At 36.1% G+C, this 11,423-nt stretch overlaps 1 pseudogene; it reads left to right on the plus strand.

Moving 5' to 3' along the window:
• Positions 1–5,482: 5,482 nt before the first annotated feature.
• Positions 5,483–10,338, plus strand: LOC125807223 (uncharacterized; annotated as a pseudogene).
• Positions 10,339–11,423: the final 1,085 nt, after the last annotated feature.

Consider the following 11,423-nt stretch of genomic DNA (forward strand, 5'->3'; position numbering starts at 1 on the left):
GTTGCTTTGCAAGGATTTCAAAGATGACAGAATAGCAGAAAAAATTCTGTGACAATTTCAGAGAGATTCGAGTCTACAATTTCACATACAAAAGAGTCTAAAGATCTCTCTACCATCTCTATTGAAGAACTAATAAGTTTTCTTTAAGCGCAAGAGTAAAGAAGAGTCTTTAGACAAGATAATGTTGTTGAGGGTGCTCTTTATGCACACAATACAAAAGAAAAAAGGTAATTATCCTCTTTGAAAATACTACAAAAGAAAAACACACTTTAAAATTCTTTTGTTTGTGGAGACTTGAAGGAATATGTGGAAATTGCAAACAAGTTGGCCATATTACAAAAATGTGCAAGCTTAAACATAATCCCCAAGCACAAATAAAAATCGAGGAAGAACAACTTTTTTAAATTACAGTATCTAAAGCAAAGAAAGAGTGTTGAATTCGCTTTTAATTACTGTAGTAATATTTTAGCTTCAACAGAGAAAAAAGGGGGAACGTAACTGACTTCACACAAGCATATAAGAACTGAAATCCATCTTCGCTAATATAGAAAAAAAAAACAGTGCATACACCACATATGACTATATATATTTCAAAGCAAAATCTGCATGTTAATATCTCCACAATAGTCGATTTAATAACAATTTGTTGTCCACACAAAATTTCTATTACAAGGATTAATTAGATTCTTAATACACTAAAGTGTCCTATTCTTCCTATCATAATTTGCAAACATGCATGGGATGGGCAATGCATGTAATCTCTTTTCAAAGACCATTCTTTAACTTGTCTTTGAGTTTGATAGCTTTGATTTCCTTGAGATTTTGAGTAATTTGAACATTTTGTGGTTGAATTAGTGGTTAATCCACGCATAGACTTCTTGAATTATCATGTCGTTAGACTCTAATTCAATTATGTGATTATGTAAAATGTACAACGCTAATACCACATCCACTTGGAGTCCCAAAGTCTCATAAAAGTTGATTACACCAACCAAAAAAAATTGTCTCTTGAGAATAAAAAAGAGATGTTCAACCGAGGATCTGAATGATGCATGATGAAGATTGAATAAGTCTTTTTCATTTTGGGGAGGACGATCATTAATTATACTTTTGTAAGTGATAGCGTACTTCGTGTTAAGGAGGAATAAATCATTTACGAAGTCCATATCTAGTATCTACAAGATAATATTTATCTACAATGTCAGAATAAAGTTAATTAATATACATTATTCACCTACTTCTTTCGATAAACTATTTTAGATTGAATAACATAACCTTGGGAGATTTGAAACCTCAGTGGTCTCTCCAATGCATCATTTAATATGCGAGAGTCATGTGCAAATCCTTCCCAACCAACAAGCATATATGTAGACTTCAAATTAAAGTTGATGGCAGCCAATACATTTTGTGTTGTTGTGCCTTTTAGGCCACAAAATCTATTTATGTTGATCAATAGGAATAAAATACTAGCACATGTGTGCCAACTATTGCTCCTACATACGGGTGTCAAAAATGAACCCAAACATAGGTAATCCGCCCAGAATTTTAAGGGTTGGGCTCAAGCTAATTTGAATTAGGTTCAATCTCAACACATTCAAGCCTAACCCATTTTAAGATAATCCTCAATTGAGCTCAATTCAATCTCCAATTTCAACCCGTCTTAAAACTCTTTACTAAGATATGTTCCTATATTAAAGGTATGAATTATTATCTATTTAACATCTTTTAGGATTTATCTATTCATTTATTACTTTTTAAAAAAAAATCTTGAGCAGAAATTCGACTTGTGATTATAAAAGTTAAATATCACTATGTTAAAATTATTGAGATTAATCGGGTCAAATTGGATGGGTCAAGTTCCAACCCATTTTTTAGCCCATTTGAACCCAACCCATTTGAGCCCAAAGTAAACTTGAGCGGGTCAAGACCCAACCCAATTTCTATCTCAACCCATTTTAATATCTTCAATTTCAACCCAACCCCCCCATTTGACACCCCTACTCCTACACATTCCTATATACAACTTAAGTTAATAATATGTATTATTTTTTCATAAATGAATTAAAATTTGAACTTTTAGCATGTCGCTTACAACAAATCATGAATAATATCGATAATTATTCCTTATCTCCAGTTGGATAATGTCATTTGGTGATTTTAAAAGGATTGGATAGAGCTTCAAAACTGCTTGAAGTACTATGTGGTAGCATCGATGAATAAACTCGATTGACCTATAAAAGTATAATCCAATCTTGCAAAATCGTTCATTAAAATTTAAAAAATTCTAAAAATATAAGTATTTGTTCTTGAACAGACACGTTTTTGGTTGAACACAATAAATTATTTCTTCTAAGAGCATTGCATAGTTCATAAAACACATGCTTGCTCATCCTTATCTAGCCTACAATGAATTTGGATTATTTTTTAGCATGTTCAATGTAGGCTAGATTAAACCGAAAAATCAAACCAAATCAAACCAAATTTTAATTTAGATTGGTTTTTGTAACATCCGGCAATTTGAAATAGCTATGAAGAAGCATATAATTGGAAATAGTCATTTCTGGAAAGAATTCAAAATCTGGAAATTTAGCTAAGTATGGAAAAAATGAGTTTTTGGTCAACTTCAGATAGTCATAACTCCTAGCTCAGGATGAGTCCTAGCTCAGGATGAGTTAGGTGTATTTCCAGTTATGTTTGGAAAGCTCTTGGAGTGATCTTTCCTACGCCGCCGAGTTTGCTCGATTCTGAGTTCGTATGAGTGAGTTATACCCTTTGGAAGTTGGGCTGTTGGCACAGGGAAGTTAAGTTCATCCGAATTTGTAAGGGTATTTTGGTCCTTTCCCTAACCTTTTCTTTTGGTTATATTAAGGGTCTAGACTGATTTTAAATCAGTTTTCCCTTCTAAAAGTGAGGGTTAGGGCTTTGAGAGAGAAGAGGAGAAGGAGAAGAAGAAGCAAGGTTCGTAGAGATCGTCGTGGATTTCGTCGGGGGTGATCCCTATTAAGGTATGTGAGATCATAGTGTTGGGTTGGTTCTTTCCCCCACACGCCAAACTCGTTTTAATTCCTAGAAAAGATTGGTTGTGTTTGTTGAAGTTTGTGGTTGTTGTTGTTGAAGTTGTGCTTGTGTTGTTGAAGTTTCTTGTTGGTTTGGTGCATGTTTCCGGTTGTGATTTCGAGTTGAATCCATTGTATATTAAGGGGTTTTATGATTCTAAGTGTTTGGGGCTGGAACCTTGGATGTTAAGAGGGTTTAGAGCTGGAGAAACTAATGAGAAAAGTTGGATTTTTGGGGGAAAAGGCTAGGGCGTCGCGACAGTCAGTGCGCCCCAATAGGGGCTCTGAAGTTCCACCCTTGGGGAGGTGCGCCTTGCAGAGCACCAAACAGGCCCCTCTGAAGTCTGAAGGCTGGCGCCCCACGCCTCTCAGAGCGCCAAGGACGTCAATCCTTCCCATTCCTGCCCCACTTTTTCATACATGTTCCTTGGTAATGTACCTATGTTTTATAGTTGTTTTTAACATTCTAAGGTACATCTAAACATCAAGAACTCATCCATAAACATGAGATCATTACCCTTGAATCCATAATTCAATTCGAGGAAAGTTAGGATCAAAGTCAAGTGAAGTTAGAGTCAAGCTTAGAAGTTAAGAAGTAAGTCAAAGCAAGTCTTTAAAGTTTTTTAAGAGTCTCTATTGAATGTTTTAACTTCATTTTTAGGCTCAAGTTTCAAGTTAAGTAAAGAGTATGGAGTTTCAAGTTAAGTAAAGAGTATAGAGTTTCAAGTTAAGTAAAGAGTATAGAGTTTCAAGTTAAGTCAGGAGTATAGAGTCAAGTTCATTTCTCAAAAGTTATTAGGGAACTAAGTATTCCCAAAGAAGTTTATAAATATTTTCACATTTAAGATGAGAGGAAACTGAGATTTCCAAAGGAGTTTTGAGCAGTTTGAGTACTATCTCTTTTAAGAAAAAGATGAGTTTTGAGAAAGAGTTTCTAAAACATGATTAGTATGACAACCGAGGATGTCATCAATGTTTAAACAGTATGGTCTCTAGATATACCATCAATGTTTATGCAGTATGACTTCCGAGTTATCAATGATCATATTAAAATATGGTTTTGATATGTTCTTTTTAGAAAGAGCTTTCAAGAGCAATTACCTCTTTTAAGAGGGTAGTATGAGCAATTAATTCAAACTAGAGAAAGAAGTTTGTTTTTTAAAACATATGAGCTAAAGTATATTTTGGGAGTAGTCTTGAGCATCGAAATGGGGACGCGAGTTCATATTAACTCAACCCTCCATAAGAACCATGTAGCCAACATGGGATTTAACGGGTCATACTTTTTAGATGATCATGTAAGTTAAGCTAGTGGATCCACTAAGTTAAAGCGTTCTATATGACGACAAAGTATAGGACAGTTCTGGCAGCGTGGGCAAGACGATGTATCACCACTTAGGCTTATAGTGGTGGCTGTTGGTTAGAGAAACTCCCACAGTAGAAATTACATGGTTTCTCGAGGGGTTCTACTTAGTATGGATGGGGGTATGGGACTTCATTCATGCATTGCACAAGTAGACTTTGAGAGGGAGCATGGTATTTTTATGATATTATAACTATGATTTTTGACGTCATGTTTTAAATAGTTTTCCTATTCTTTATATATTGCATGTATCTTATTGTTTTATATTGAGTTCAGTTACTCATGAGTTGAATAGAGCCAAGGTAAGTTCTCATTTGTATCCCTTTCAAGCTTAAGTTGTTGTTTAGTTGTCCAGCTCGCATACTCGTACATTTCATGTACTGATGCCAGTTGGCCTGCATCTTATTATGATGCAGACGCAGGTACCCAGGATCATCATCCAGCACGCCGTTGATCCAGTTGAGCACTCCAGAGTCAGTGGTGAGCCTCCTTGCATTCCGGAGGACTCTGTTATTTCATTTTTCCTAGTTTTGTTTTATTAGGATGTTGCAGGGTCTGTCCCAACATCCGTCTCAGTATTATAGAGGCTTCATAGACAGTCAGTCAGTTAGTATTGAGTCTTTCATCTATATATATGTATAAATATTCTATTTTGAGACTTGAGTTGGCTTTTGTCCAGATTTTATCAGTTAGGTTGTTTTATGACCTTGCATTGCATGGAGTTATTCTTATTATGTTGAGTTAAGGTTTCCGCTGAGTTAAGTAAGCTAGTACAAGGGTTTGCTTGGGGGCCAGCAATGGTCTTCGAGTGCCGGCCACGTCCAGGGTGTAGGCTCGAGGCGTGACAAACTTGGTATTAGAACACAGAGTTCCAGAGTCCTAGGGAGTGTATGAAGCCGTGTCTGTAGAGTCCTAGTTATCGGTGTGAAGCGCGCCACATCTATAATTAGGAGGCTGCAACATTTAGGAACTATCTCACTTCTTTCACATTCATCTTGTGTGTTAGAGTTTATCTCTAAAAAGTTTCCTTCTAATTCGTGTTTGCGCGTGTTTTCAGAGGATTATGCCTCCATGAAGAGCAGTCAGAGTTCGTCCAGCTATGAAGAGCGTTGAGGAACAAGAGTTACCAAATGCCCTGGAAGTGCAAACCTAAGAAGAGATCAAATATGTTGATTTTCGTGAAACTATCTAGATGTTAAGTCAAGTTGCGACCTTTCATGTTGGGCAGAGAGCTAATTGACATGAAGTGGTTGATACTTCAACGATCCGTGCACTCTTAAGGATGAACCCACCAAGCTTCATCGGTTCAAGTATCACTGAGAATCCGGAGAACTTCATTGAGGAGCTTAAAAGGGTATTTGATGTGATGTATGGTGCTGAGTCGGAGAGGGTGGAACTAGCTACATACCAAATGAAGGGTGTTGCTAGAATCTGGTTTGACCAATGGAAAAAGAATATGGCTGAGGATGCGCCAATAGTGAGTTGGGTTGTGTTTGAGAGTGCTCTCATGGGGCGTTTCTTTCCTCGTGAGTTGCGTGAGGCAAAGATAAAAGAGCTTCTCACCCTTAATCCGGAGTCTATGAGTGTTCATGAGTACAGTCTGAAGTTCACGCAAGTTTCCCGCTATGCTTCGGAGATGGTTGCGGACATGAGGAGTAAAATGGGTTTATATGTTGCTGGGTTATCTCGTTAGTCAAGCAAGGAAGGCAAGGCAGCTATGATGATAGGGGATATTGACCTAGCAAGATTTATGATCCATTTACAATAAGTTGAGGAGGATAAGCTGAAGGATAGAGAAGAGTTTAAGGATAAGAGGGCTAAGATAGCAGGGGACGAGTTCAGTCAGCAAAAGAATTATGCCAATCAGTCATCCCTCCCACAGAAACAGAAAGGACCTGCTCCACCATTTGCTAGTGCACTTGCACCTGAGAACAAAGATGGGTATAATAGAAATTCATATAGTTTCAGGGCTAGACTTGCCTATCCTCAAGGCAGTATGGTACCAAGGGGTAGTAAGGCTCCTGCATGTGCTAGGTGTGGTAGAACCCACCCAGGTAAGTGTCGTGATGGCCAGACATGTTTTAAGTGTGGACAAGAGGGTCACTTCATGAAGGAGTGCCCTAAGAACAGGCAAGGTAGTGGATGTTGACACCCAATTTTAGACCTCCACAAGATAAATTAATCATTTCGAGCTTCTTCAATCTCAAATGATTTAAAGTAATTAGTTTTATAAAATTTCAAAAAATAAAAATAAAATATAGTTTGCAAGATATTGTAACTAGTTTTGTCGCTTTTTATAATTTTTAGATAATATATATGTTTTACATAATTATATATATAATTAGCATATTTTATGAATATTCGAAAATCGTCTCAAAAAAGATTTTGTTTTAATTAAACATTTGATAAATTAGTTTAGTTATATAATAGTTTATATTTTAAATTATTTAGTTTATATTTGAGTTCATTATTTTATCTCGTTAAGATTAAGAAGCTCATTGGTTAATTTGTATAAGTTTGTCGTATCTAACTTTCGGCCGAATTTATCGACTAAGTTCATTTTGGCTACAATTGAAATTCATTCGGTTATATTTCTATTGCGAATCTAGCCACTATTTTACCTCCCTTTAAAATCAATTGCAAGACCATTTTAGGCCTTTTATTTTTCAACTTCCAGCAGCCCAAAACATTTTCAGATTACCCAGCCCACTTATTTTTCTCAAAAACCCAGCAGCCCATTACAGCATACATACAACTCCAATTCCAACATTACAACAATACATACAGCTGTAGTACCAAACCGACCCAGCCCCCTATACGATTTTCTTCTTCTTCCTCGAAAAAATGAAACACGAAGAACCAAAAACCCAGACGCATAACAGCAACTCCAGCAAAAAATCGAAGCCCAGAAATCGACAGCCAACCAGAATCGAACCCAGTCCAGTGAGAAATCAACCCAGACCCGAGTCCAGTGAATCTAGATTGTGTCGTCCTCCCTCTCTCCTCTCTACGTGTCCCGATCTCCGCAATTCAAGCGTCCTTGTTCCAAATCGGACGGCCAGCCTCTCAAATCCGTTGAGAATTATATTGATTTCGAGTTGGCACCTTATCCTCGGGAAGGGATTCGAATTTTTGAATTTTAAATTGGAATTCTTATCCAAGTTTCTACCCAATTCCCCCCAAATTCGACCTAGTTATTTCTCTATAAATACTCTCTTGTTCTTCATGGAAAGGGAAGATATAGGAATTAATTGGAATTAGAGAAATATTACAGTGAACCATTAATTATACATAGTCATATACAAATATTTAGGAAATAGATTTTGAAGTGATAGAGATTGGCAATCAGATTTCTACTCTCGTTTGATTCTTCTCTGTTCATCGAAGTTCTCGGAGTCATAGCTTGGTGGTGGTGGAATCCTTCCCAAAATCTTGTGTCCCAGGTCGCTTCCCGGGAAAAGGTGTATAACCCCGCTCTTCTTACCGTCTTGTTTTCTTAATTTGAGTTTTCGTTTTGTTTTATTTAGTTGGCTGTATTGTCCTAATAGTTTAGACAGAATAGGATGCCCTGTATGATCGAGACTTTGGTCTTTCATGTGAGTATGATCTGAATACGTATGTATGGATGTTGGAAGACTGGTTTCTGACTGTTGTTGCTCTTATTGTTTTAGCTTTATATAGCATTGTTATTATCAGTTTTGAAATTGCCTTGTTAGTCTTGGTTTGTGTCTGTTTGTGATAAATCTGCACAAATAATCAACGTTCGGCGTCGTTATATTCATTTCTTGCCTTAAACTGATTGAATGAATGCGAATCTATGAATGTTTAAGCTTATCTTTGAGTCAATTTAAAATTTTGTTTAATCATGTTATGCTTTTAAATATAAACTGAGTTGCAGTAATGTCTATGATGCATTCTGTGTGCATCTAAAATTAACATTATGTCTCTATTCTAAATCTTATCACTCCTACCTCTATCTCATAATTAATTCTATTATCTATCTTAAGACTCCTCTATATGGTTTTTATTCTTACTTGGCGTCAAAGTATGATCTTTGTAAAAATCCGACTATTTGATAGCCTATTTGTCTATAACAATCTTAGCATGTTGGTTTAGTGAGTTGACACTATGAACATCCTCTTATTTGTATTTTTTGAGTTACGTAAGTGACATGAAATTTTGCTTTTGATATGGATTAGTGATACATATATTGTCTTAGAAAAGCATTACTTCCAAGTTGGATTAGAATATTCATTTGCTAGGGGTTTTGCTTCTTGTAAGCTTTTCTTATCATTAGATGTTGAAGTTGTTTTGTTTTTGTTTTGATAAAATGGTCTTCCAATAACCCCTATATGCCATGGAAAAGGTTTTGGTTAATTGGCTATTGATTTAGAAGTATGGTTTTGTTTCCAATAAGTATATAATATGGTATTTATTAATTGTTAAGTTGCATTGCTATCAGTGTGTTTTGCTTCTTTATTGATTAAGTTTTATTCCTAAAGTTTCTTTGTTACGAGTATGCGTTAATCCTTTCCTTTTACTTTTGTTTCATGTGATCTCGAGTGAATTCCTCGAACTCCATTGCCCCTCTTTCTTTTTCGTTCCAAATGGGCCATTGAAGCCTAATTATATTTCCTCGAGTCTTATTTAAATCCGAGTCCCAATGGACTGATGTGTGAATCAAGGGATGGCGATCAATAGTTTGAATACAGGGCTGAAAAGGATATTGCAAACCTCGACAAGTCAAAAAATGGACTTTATACATTTTATATACAATGATATACAGTTCGAACGCAAAAATACAGGGCTAAGGCGAAATACAGGTGTTTGGAAGCAGGAGATACATGGAAAGAGCTAGTATACATGCCGATATACACTGATATACAGTCAATGTATACAAAAATGGGATCGGGTTAAAATCCAAAAACTTGCAGCCAAGTTGCCCCAAAAAGGGGCCCAATTTCATTATCTCTTTTACTCTCCTAACTGTTTTGATTATGTCTAACTAATTTTATTTAACTCTAACTTTAGAATTGTTAATTAACTTAATTGAATTCTCCAAAGGATGAACTATTTTCTTTGTGTCAGTTTACTTTAATTTTTATTTTATCAACTCTTGCACCCTTATTTACTTATTCAAATATTTTCTATTCAAAACTTTCACTTGCTTTTAACTAGTTTAAAATGATTTATTGGTTTATCAACTAAATTGGTGTAATTTATTTTTAAGATGATTCAAATAAATTCTAATTAATCTAGTTTAATGAATATTCTAATCACTTGTTTTTCGAGTCAAATGTTTCATTTTTAGGTCCATTTCTCTAAAAAAAAATAAAAAAATGTGTCATTTATTTAATTATTTTCTCAAAGTCAATCAAATACCGTAAGTTATTATTTTTATGTTAAATCATTATTTTCCTAAAAATAGTCAAATATATTTTAGTCAAGTCGCAGGTCAATCGCATGTTAGCAGGCACTTCGAATGCTTAAACCCTTCTCGAAGTGTAAATTGAACCCCGAACCCTCTTTGGTATTTTCAAGTGTTTTTTTCTGTTTAAATCTTTGAAAATTATAAGTTTTCTTAATTTCTTTAAAAAATTAAGTGGCGACTCTTTCTAAGTATTTTTCTCAAATTGTTTTATACTTAGAACATTTCAAAAAGTTATTTTTCTATAAATAGTAAAATTACGGCACAATAGTGGAAATCTGAGCAATAGGGCCCAAGCTTCATCAGTTGCTCCCCCAGACAGGATAGTACCTAGAGGAGCTACTTCTAGTACTGGCGGAGGAGCAAACCGCCTCTATGCAATCACCAATCGCCATGAGCAAGAGGATTCACCAGATGTTGGCACTGGTATGATTCGAGTCTTTGATTTTACTGTTTATGCTTTGCTAGACCCTAGAGAGAGTTTATCGTGATTGTCCTGTTTCCGTCAATCACAAGAGTACCATGGTTGATTTAGTTGAGTTAGGCATGGTAGAATTGGATGTCATTCTTGGTGTGGACTGGCTTCATGCCTGTTATGCCTCAGTTGAATGTAGAACTCGAGTGGTCAAGTTTCAGTTTTCGAGTGAGCCAGTTATAGAGTGGAGTAATATTTCAGTTGTGCCTAAGGGTCGTTTCATTTTGTACCTTAAGGTGAGAAAGTTAGTTTCGAAGGGTTGTATCTATTACTTAGTTCAAGTTAATGACTCTAGTGTTGAGATACCTCTTTTTCAGTCAGTTCCTATAGTAAAAGAGTTTTCAGAAGTTTTTCCTGATGACGTACCTGGAGCCCCTCCTGAGAGAGAAATAGACTTTGGTAAGACATCATTCCAAATACTCGTCCTATCTCTTTTTCGCCATATAGAATGGCACTGGTAGAGTTGAAAGAGTTGAAAGGGCAGTTAAAGGGATCTGTAAGTTCTCTTTTGTATCCCTTTCAAGCTTAAGTTGTTGTTTAGCTGTCCAGCTCGCATACTCGTACATTCCATGTACTGATGCCAGTTGGCCTGCATCTTATTATGATGCAGACGCAGGTACCCAGGATCATCATCCAACACGCCGTTGATCCAGTTGATCACTCCATAGTTAGTGGTGAGCCTCCTTGCATTCCGGAGGACTCTGTTATTTCGTTTTTCCTAGTTTTGTTTTATTAGGATGTTGCGGGGTCTGTCCCAACATCCATCTCAGTATTATAGAGGCTTCATAGACAGACAGTCAGTTAGTATTGAGTCTCTCATCTATGTATATGTATAAATATTCTATTTTGAGACTCGAGTTGGCTTTTGTCCAGATTTTATCAGTTAGGTTGTTTTATGACCTTGCATTGCATGGAGTTATTCTTATTCTGTTGAGTTAAGGTTTCCGCTAAGTTAAGTAAGCCAGACCAAGGGTTCGCTTGGGGGCTAGCAATGGTCTTCGAGTGCCAGCCACGTCCAGAGTGTAGGCTCGGGGCGTGATAGTTTTTTGGATTTTTGGTTTGCCTTTAGGTTTATAATTTACTTTGTTTGGTTTTTTGGTT

The sequence above is a fragment of the Solanum verrucosum genome, unplaced genomic scaffold (assembly GCF_900185275.1).
Source record: "Solanum verrucosum unplaced genomic scaffold, falcon-dt-bn FXZP01000153.1, whole genome shotgun sequence".
NCBI classification, from domain to species: Eukaryota; Viridiplantae; Streptophyta; class Magnoliopsida; order Solanales; family Solanaceae; genus Solanum; species Solanum verrucosum.